General features: G+C 42.2%; 1 protein-coding gene and 1 long non-coding RNA gene across 2 annotated transcripts in view; one reads left to right on the forward strand and one right to left on the reverse strand.

The window, feature by feature from the left end:
• Positions 1-8,628, reverse strand: part of LOC118427485 (hemicentin-2-like) — a 31,633-nt gene that overhangs the window by 20,266 nt on the left and 2,739 nt on the right. The window lies entirely within an intron of this gene.
• Positions 834-8,322, forward strand: LOC118427487. The gene is made up of 4 exons (XR_004832526.1): positions 834-1,074; positions 3,725-3,845; positions 7,417-7,525; positions 7,986-8,322. It is a non-coding gene; the product is annotated as an uncharacterized LOC118427487 (long non-coding RNA).

Raw genomic sequence — 8,628 nt, forward strand, 5'->3', positions numbered from 1 at the left:
GTTTGGTGGATCGCGTGCTGTTCCCTGGCCGGTTATATTCCTCTGGCCGGCTTACTCCTCTATTTGTTCCATCGCGTGCTGTTCCCTGGCCGGTTATATTCCTCTGGCCGGCTTACTCCTCTATTTGTTCAATTTCTACGATTTTTCCAGCGATCCGGAGTCTGGTAGAGACTAGTGAAAATTACCGCGAAATTAAATCCCCGCGAACTTAGATGCATTTACAGTAACATCGTGATAGTGAGGACGGTCGCCCCTGTAATTATAACCATATGGACAGGAGTTGGGTTGGCCTGGCCGTGTGACGTGGCACAGTCAAGACAGGACACGACGCGAGAGAGGACGTGGATGTTTACAGAGTAAATAATGTTTTGAAAGGAATGAATTTGAACCGTTATAATGACTATAGTGTTGCTCCTTACGGTGCCCTTTGTAATTAGGCGATAAGCTTGGACGAGCAAAGCCAGGCGTGGCGGCATGGTGGATTTGAGGTGGAAATGCCGTGCTAATTAATACCAAAAACATCCTTTTGTTTGATACCGACAAACTCTGTATGTGGTCCGGACGCTAACAGGACGCGGCGGTCACCGAATTCCTCAAAGGGTCATTACACCAACAGATCCCGACGTGAAAGCACACAGACACATTTTTGCGGAGCAAAAATACAGCGTAGAGTACAGAGGGCTGGGAAACAGAATGGAGTTGATTATGGCTGTCACCTGTATTTGAACGTGCACGTGACATTCTGGTAGTACTGCTGGGCTGGAGATGCGGCAAGTTCAATCAAGATAGAGACGGGAACAGAGAGATCGAGAGAACTGAGGACGTGGCAAGGGTACTGGGCCTGTGATGGCTGGCGCGCGGGGCAGGGAGGCAGAAATAACACATAAAGATGCCCGACGATCCCTGACCCTGAAGAGAACGCCGGCCTAGAGTATTACCTTCTATGACCGCTGTATTGACACTCGGAGAGTGGGGCAAGATGCGGCGGGTACGGGCGGTGGAGGGACCGGATATCTCAGACTCAAGACTACTCGTCAGAAGGAAAGGCGATCCACCATTTTGAAAACAGTTTGGGTTACGTAACGTTAGCGTTAACATTTTTGTACTACCATAGTTTATGCTGAAGTTCATGTTTATGTATCTGTTCGGTTGTGTAGTTTTCTTCCTGCCACATGTCTCATTTGGATTGTTTTGGTGACCTATGCAGTTAGCGAGAAATCCACATAGTGTAGAGCTATATTTGTCGAGCATGACAAAATTAAGCTTTCGACGCAGCGGATTTCCGAGAAGTCTATATGTAAAATGAATTCCAGATGTGGCACAGCGTAAGGAAACGTGATGCATTCTGATTGGCTCAGGCAACGTGGTCCGAGGCGAGACTTATCGTAAACTTTCTGTATAACTATATCTCAACTATTGCATCCACCCGTTCCTTCCCAGACATTTGTGCCCGCATGCTTCCTAACAATGCAACAATTAGACTAGTTCTTCATGTTGAAATAGGTGTCAAGAATGAATCAAAGCAAGGAGGTTAAAATAATGTTAATCATCATATCTTGATAAAACCTGATAAATCTACGTAACCAAGCGTTTGGGGTGACGCCTAAGCTTACTTGATGTTGTCTGGAAAGTAATGATCACCGTTGAATGGTTCGAAGTTTGGCTGACATTTATAAATGGTTTTATATGCCCCGAAATTCGAGCTGTACATTTCTGTGTGAGGTCCCGAACTTATTGATCACCCCTCAATATGTATTGATGAGTTCGATCAGTACAAGTGCCGACTCGTTTGTTAATTGTATACTCGAGTAATAAAAAATGATAATGACTTACTAAGAAAAATTTCTAATTTACGTTGCTCGTTCCGGTTATCATTATATTTCAGCCATACCATAGGTATGGTGAAATATATTGTATTCGTAATGTTTCTTTCTTTCTTTCTCCTGTCAAATCTTCAGAACACGGTACCTCCGTTGTTCCTCAACCGAATGACTTGAAATTTGGCACAAGGGTAGAGTGGGCCAATACCCTCGGGCGTTTTTTTCATTTTTTCCATATCTGTCTCTTAAATGATTTTATTAAGGTTTTTTGGTCATCTTAAGACCAAAACTGTATATTTGGGCCCCCTGTACCCTGGTATTATAACCGAATGAGCTGAAATTTGGTGTAGATAGGCATTGATAAGTCCCCCATATAGATTCAATATCAGTTTTGGTGTACAGTATAAGGAAATACTTATTTTTGCGATTTTTTGGTCATTTTTTTTACCAAAAAAGGACACTTTTGGCTCCTGTACCTTGGTTTTAGAACCGGATGACCTGAAATTTAGTATAGGAGTGCCCTAGATATATGCGCACATGGATTCAATAACACTTGAGGCAGACTGTACAATAAAATGCTTAATTTTGCGATTATTTGGCCATTTTATGACCAAAAACGTACACTTTTGGCTCTGGTGCTCTGGTTTTAAAACCAAATGACCTAAGTTTTGGTAAAAGGGTGCAGTAGATATTTATTCAAATGACACATGTACAATTTTTGTCATAAACTACTTCAAAATGATATATTTGGTGATTTTTTGGGTCATTTTCCAATAGCCAGAGGGGTCAATGACCTTAAAGTCGTTGACCCCCAGCTGCAGATTGCACCTACTGGCATCTATGTCTATTTAATCTAATTAGATAGGTAACCAATCACTTAGCCTGAATCTATATCCTAAAAAGGGGGAGGTGGCAGCCAATCAGCGAGCCAGGTGTCATCTGGAAGAGTCCATTCTTACACGGAGGGGTTCATTTTTTTTAAATTCATCATTGGACTGGTGAAGTCTTTCAGTGGGTGTATTATTGGACAGGTCTATTTCGCAATTTTACAGAAAGTGTGCTGGAAGAGTCTATTCTCACACGGAGGGGGGATTTTTTTGAAATTCATATTTTGGACTTTGGTGACTTCTAGTTTGTCAACGTCTTTCAGTAGGGGTATTTTTGGACTGGTCTAATTTGCAATTTAACATGTGTGTGCTGGAAGAGTCCATTCTTGCATTGAGGGGGGCTTTTTTAAAAATACATTTTTTTGGACTTCAGTGATTATGTCAAAGTCCTATTTTAGCGGATTTATTTTTGGACTGCTCTACTTTACATGTAAGAGTCCATTTTTTGCACACGGAAGGGGGATTTTTTTCAAATTCAGTTTTGAATGGGTGATGATTCAAAATTCAATTTTTAGTGGAAGTGTTTTAGACTGGTCTATTATACCTTTTCATGCACTGGGACCTTTTTTGCTAAATTCAATTTTGGATTTGGTTTCTTATTCAAAAGGCCAAGGTTTCAGTGGGAGTATTTCTGGACTGGTCTATTGTGAAAATTCACATAGGGTGCACTGGAGTCCATTCTTGAACGGGGGAATTTTGTAAGATTCATTCTTGTCGTTCATTTCGAGAAGTTACTGTTAGAATGTTCGATTTCCGCACAGGGGTGATTTGGAACAGTTCAATTTTGCATGGGAACGGGTATGGCTGAAATATGCTGTATTTGCTCTGAAGCAAATGTCGGCCTTTCTAGTTTCTGTTATCTTGCCAATGTGCAAGAGGACGCCGAAATTTTGGTTAACGTTTCATCCACCTGTCTTCGTGTTCCGACGTGGTTCCCGGCCTCTCCAAATATTCTCTCTGGTTATACTAGTACATTGCAGTAACGGTCAGCTATTTCCCCATCTTTCCCGTCGGCAGTCGCAACGCCACTGGGGTCCGAACAGTCGTATGTGGTGACCATCTCAGACGGTGGTGACTCCCAAGTGATGAATGAATCGTCTAAGCAGTTTGGGTCAACGTCCTTTTGTATGTCATCGAGGTAAGTCAACATCATGATCCCGTGTGTCGAGTAACCCCAGTCAACTTCGTACAACTTCATCAGGCAATTCGGCTGATATACAGCTGACCTAATCAAGTGGTGGTGTACATAAACAGTATCTCGCACTGTACAACCACCCAACTCTTCAGTCCAAGAAGAAAACCGTCTGCAAAAGGACCTCAAGCTACATAAGTTCCGCTTTAATTCTCTTTGTTCAAGTACTTCCTTTCCAGTGTGATTTTGTATATGTGTATAACTTTGTGTATGATGAATGTATGGTTACTTGTGACTGAAGTTGTGTAAATTACGACAACTTTTCGTGAACATAGATCAGCGATTCCGCTGGGTAGTTAAACCACGCCGTGTCACATTTAAAAGCACTTATGGAATTAATGCTGGCATCCATAGTCTGTCCAAACCTTCAACATTTGACCGTCAAGTCTTGTAAAGTCGAGACCTAGACGAGGCATATCTATGGTAACTTAAGGGATTTAGGACCCGAGTTATCGGAGCTAGTAACATATAATCAAACCGGTCCGCCTTCAAAGTCTCTCGTACCCAGTATACGGAAAACCTTGCCTCTGTGTTTTTCTATATCGTAGCTGTACTAGTATTTAAAGCGTTAATTAGCTAAACCACCATGGGATTAACCATTGTTGAACATGTCCAAACATATCACTATGTACTGTATGAAGCAAACATTTATCACAAAACGTCGACCAACAGCCGTTGCGCAAGAACATTTTGAACTAGAGTTCGACAAACACATCTCTTCGCCAAATAATCATGCCTTTATTAAGACTTTAACGTCTTATCATGTATTACTAGATAGTACCTACCCCAATAGAAAATGACTGCATGAACGTGTGTTCCTCACAAACCCACAAATGCCCTCCAAAAAACCACATAACCTTCTCGGTGAACTGGTGACAAGGAAATGATGTACAATGTTGTGATACTTTCCAGCGCAACTTTATAGTGTTTTGTTAAAATCAGACTCTACCAGCTCCAGCCTGGCCGAATAGTATTGCTTTTAGGGGGTTCGCTTAAAAGGCTGGGCTGTCTACCAGGCCAGGCTACCTGGCCTGTCTACCTGGCCTGGCTGTCACGTCAGGCTACTCAGATCCCCCCCCCCCATTCATAGCCCCATCATATGGCACTCAGCCAAAATAGCTGATTGACAGGCATAGCAATTGCTAATCTCCAACATTGCTAGTGACCCGAGGTTGGCCTGTCCACTGGCTGGACCCTTCGGGAATGTGTCTGGGAGGCCTTCATTGCAGCGTGTCAGGGACACATTCAAGTACTTGGGTAAATTTTTTAGGGTGTTAGACCTAGAAAACAGAGGTCCTGGGTTCAAATCTATATCTATTTAAATCTAAATCCTTTGACTTGTCACAAAATCTGTGCTGTTTACAGTATTTTCCCCACTCCACACAAAGGGGTCGGAGAGATTGTTGGCAGTTAGGAGAGGATTGGGCTCTGTCCTGGACACAAAAATTGTACAGTGGATAACAATCCACAGCCTCAAAAAGGCTATGTGACTACCGAGATTGTATATGTCAACATGGCATACTAGTAAAGAGAACAAGGAGGTACATGTAATTATACCCCCCTTGGTCAGTACAAGTTTAGCTTTACAGTGATTTATCAATTTTATGCTCTTCCTTCTTGTTGTACGAGCTGAGATAGTTTCTATTCTAGAAGATAAATATTCAATAAAGAAACAAATTTCTGTTGCTGGCAAGCCCATTCTTACACACACACACACACACACACACACACACACACACAAACATACACACATACACACAGTACTGGTACTTGTGTTCCTGACAGATCCTGAAGGCTGCAAGGAAGGCCTCCAAGACACATTCCCAAGGGCCCAGCCAGTGGTGGACAGGCCAACCTCAGGTCACTGGCAGGAGATTAGCAATTACTATGCCTGTCAATCAGCTATTTTGGCTGAGTGCCATATGATGGGGCTATGAATGGGGGGATCTGAGTAGCCTGACGTGATAGCCAGGCCAGGTAGACAGGCCAGGAAGCCTGGCCTGGTAGACAGCCCAGCCTTTTAAGCGAACCCGATTTTAGGGGGCCTTTGACTGTGACCAAAGATGACCTCGGGTAGCATCCCTGGTCAATGAGAATTTCATGCTTGTCAAGACCAGCTGTCTTGACCTACTTTTTTCTCTATTTTTAGACATCTATGGGCTGATTCAAGTTCTTTCGGGTGACTCCGTCACAAGTATATTTTAACCTATATAGAAGTTTCCCTAAGTAATTATATCAAATAGATAGAGATTTATATAATTTGCATCTCATTATGTTCATTATCACCCAAAGTAACTACATACCAAAAACAAAGACTATCCAACAATCTCCTCTGGAGTTATCCTTCTTAAAAGTTACGAGCTATAAGACCCACTGCAGTTCCAAACAAGCTGCTAGGGGGCCCAAAATTACACCGTTCACTCCTAGTCCCAACAGCTATCCACCACTAAAAAATAATGATGCTGGCACTTCTGGAAAATTTAAGCGCAAGCTTTGACGCTCACTTGCAGTACCAAAACAAGTCGCCAGGAGGCCCATTATCGAACTTGACCTTCCTTTCTATGTCCCCTACTTATCAACAAAATATCATTAGCATTCATCAAACGCATCCTGAGTTATCTTGCATACAGACAAAAGCACTTACATACAAACCCAGCTACAGCACCATAGGTAAAAGCTAGCTAAACCATGCTCGCACATGACAATCCTTTACACAACCGCTACACACCTACCAAATATAGTAGAAATCGCCCAGCTGCATTTTGACTTATGCTTCCTGAAACAAACCTCGAAAAAATACAAAGCTCGCTGCTGTACCGTAGGAAAACGCCAGGTAAACCATTTTCAAACTAGGTATGCCTTTACACAACCGCTACACACCTACAAAAAATAAAAAAGTTCCATCCACAATTTCTCGACTTATATGTCGTTGACCTACATACAGACCCAAGTCGGCAAAAACATACTCATCGCCATTGGCGAAGAGAAAAATCCACATCTTGTTTGAAGGGCTGACTTATTTACTTCTGAAAACCAGACGATATTTCATACCAAATTTATCAAGAGACTCGATGCTACAGAAAGATTTGAATATAATATTATCTTAAGATTGTCAAAAAGTAATGTAATAAATCCCACAATGTAAGGGTAGGTAAGTATATAAGATACTGCTTTGTTAGAAAAAAAACAGTCAGATTCAATGAAAACAATCAGACTGTTTTCAGGGCCTACACAGGTCAACTCCAATGCTCAATGTCCCGAAGGAAATTCTACATTAGACTCCTCCCCCGAGTTAGACCCACACGATAGATTTTTTTTAGATGAGGCCGGGAGTCTGAAATCCATGCTACCATGCTATATGCTAGCCCATATTCATAAGGATTTTAATTTTATTCTATATCTCTATTTTTGTAGCTGTCTACATTGTACTGTGCGGATTTTCCGGCCTTTCCAAATATACTCTCCAGTTGAATATTCCAGTAACGGTCAGCTGTTCCCTCTTCGTCCTTATCCACAGTTACAACGCCGCAGGGATACGTACATGACGATTACGTCAGACGATGGCGGTTCCAGTAGGTCAATCTTCGAAGCAGCTGCGGGTAAACGTCTTTCGGTATATCGTCAAGGTAAGTAAGCACGATGGTCCAATCAGTCGAGTAACCAAAGTTCAACTTAGCACAACTTTAGGCAACTAAGTCAAAATCAGTACACTGCATTTCAGCTAACAAGGCATAGATAAGCTTACCTCACTCATGAATGCCGAAGAAAAGTTCTAATTTCTACAGTGCTTTCTGGTTGCTACGAATTGACAAGAAAGAGAAGAGAATTGTTTTTGTACTTCAATTTTAACCTTTGTTCTCTGCGTGCGTTCTCCCTACGTACATCAGCTCCTGAGATTAACATTAGCTAACTGTGACGGCCATCCATGTGGTGACTTAGTCCATGTAGAACACCAACAGACGTGCAGCGATAGTAACAAATTCATTAGTGTGACTTTACAATAATCCATTATTGCTAGCATCACTATTATATTACTATAGTATATAAAACGGGTGAAACTGTGTTCTCTCGTGATCTAACGCACAGGTCAACCTACCGGACAAGAGCGACGACGGCGAGGTGTTCCTGACAGACGTATATCATGTCCATCAGGACGACGCATTCCCGCCACACCCAACATAGAGACTCTTACCGCCACAAGGGAAGTAGGTCGAGACCCTTCAGGAGAAGTGGTCATCGCTGAGAGGAGCCAGAATATACGTTTGTGCGGCTTGAAAATTCTGAACAGAGGGGAGCCACACAACATCCAGAACAGCGCCATCGACAGAAGGAGGGCAACATGAGGGAAGTAGAGGCCAGTAGCAGAGCCAAGACGTACAGCCGATAGATTGCGATCATACTTGTAGATGTATAGAAAACCTGACATGACACCAATTATAGAATTCACGGATTGACTGATTGATTGAATGTTGATATCACGAATATGTATTTTAGTGTATACATTATAGTAGTTGATTTTATATGTATATGAATGGACCGTAGATGAAATAACCGTTGTTTTGTGGTGTGACAAGACCTGTATGTTTGATACGCCAAAATGTGACCACGAGATATAATGTATTTGTATGACAGAGAGTCAGAGATTACAGTTCAGAAGAGAAAGAGAGATCCTCAGCTAAGAACGAGGTTAGCGAGGCCAGCATTACTAGTATATAGTAACGTCAAACCA

The sequence above is a fragment of the Branchiostoma floridae genome, chromosome 12, assembly GCF_000003815.2.
Source record: "Branchiostoma floridae strain S238N-H82 chromosome 12, Bfl_VNyyK, whole genome shotgun sequence".
Classification (NCBI taxonomy): Eukaryota; Metazoa; Chordata; class Leptocardii; order Amphioxiformes; family Branchiostomatidae; genus Branchiostoma; species Branchiostoma floridae.